This window comes from Plectrocnemia conspersa, unplaced genomic scaffold, assembly GCF_051122295.1.
Source record: "Plectrocnemia conspersa isolate PC_06_02 unplaced genomic scaffold, ASM5112229v1 ptg000006l, whole genome shotgun sequence".
NCBI classification, from domain to species: Eukaryota; Metazoa; Arthropoda; class Insecta; order Trichoptera; family Polycentropodidae; genus Plectrocnemia; species Plectrocnemia conspersa.
Genome location: NW_028277170.1, coordinates 22812302 through 22813949, shown reverse-complemented (window position 1 = coordinate 22813949; position 1648 = coordinate 22812302).

The following is a 1648-nucleotide window of genomic DNA, read 5'->3' as shown; positions in this document are numbered from 1 at the left end:
TAAATGATCTTAATTGATAATATTCGTCACATGAAAGACACATTTATAGAATTCTGTTAGATATAATTCTGAAATATTTGATTTTTAAACATCTAAATTTATTCTGCACTGAATATTTCACATATCCTAGCAAATTTTTGCCATAATGGGAAATACACACAGCAGCTTGATATGACTTGTGACTCAATCAATACCAGTTGTTATCGAAGTGATTACGTACAAGTTTCATATACGAGCACTTTTTCAATTGTAATTTTAGGTTCAATTCGTTATGGAGTCCCAGATATCTGCAGGCCTGCCGAGAGAATAAATCGTTTGAGATGTACATATGTACTGATGTATTTCAGGCAGTGGCGTAGCTATGGGGTGCGGGCCGCCCCGGGCGGCACTTGCTTGGGGGCGGCATATTCGCGATGTAATCGTTCTTAACCATGAATAAACTAAAATTTATGTAAATCTACGAATAGCAAGAGCTTAACAATAATCAATTTATTATTATTAAGAAATGCTGATTTTATGACCCTACAAAAAATGTGTGTGGGAGGCGGCAATTTTAGGGATTATCCCGGGCGGCACATACTCTAGCTACGCCACTGATTTCAGATACAAGTTCAGATCTTTTTATACATACAAGAAGTAAAAGCAGCGGAACATTGCCTTCAAAATCATACACTTTCTAGGTAGTATTTTAACAATAAACATTATTATTCAAAGGAACAGATTGTAGTTTCTTAACGCGGCTACCTGTGTGCTAAAATTTGTTTGCAAATTATTGTTGACTTGATTTATTTTTGAACGCTTAAAAAATATTAGATTTGAGAGGAAATAATCAAAGAATGTATTATAAATTAGTAGCAGTAAATTTAGGTAGAGTACGCTCGGGATAAGGATTCCGGTTTGTTATTGTGTGCGTGAACTGTGTGGCTCAAAACAATTTCGCTCAGAATATTTAATTTTTTTATTTTAAAAGAAAATATATGTTTATTTAACATACATACATTTGAGCTAAGTTGGAAATTTCAACGGACAATTAAAAATATATTATATAATCGAAGAAACCAGACATTGATGTCATTAATTAAATATTTGCAAAATTCAAAATCTTTCACTAGTCAAAAAAATAATGAAGTCTTTAGCTATTCTTCAAAAGCAAAAAGATATAAAATGGGGAAAGAAATTATTCGCAGATTGTTTAATGGCTCGACGACTCTATTAAATCATTAGAGTCCATTGAATAAATTAAAAAAATTATCATTGGCGCAATGATAAGAATAATATATATTTTAAGCCTTACAGAGAATAGTGTAAAAAACCAACTACGAACTGATTAATGGAAAAATAATTAAAATATTTTAATCTACGGGTAAGAGAACGAATAACTTACAGTGTATGTTTGAAGCCTTGATATCAATTAACCCAGATATGCCCAAGAAATTTCATTTATAAATAAAAAACAGTAGCACGAGTTTAGTGACCTACCCATGGGACAGTGGGCATATCTGGGTTAAACCAATATCAACACAAAATTATTTAAAATAAATCACTAGAGAAGATCGAACTTCTGTACCACACTGCACTTTAATGACGAATACCAGCGTTGACGAATCAGCGACTGTCCTTAAAAGAGAAAGCGAGACAACGAAGTACA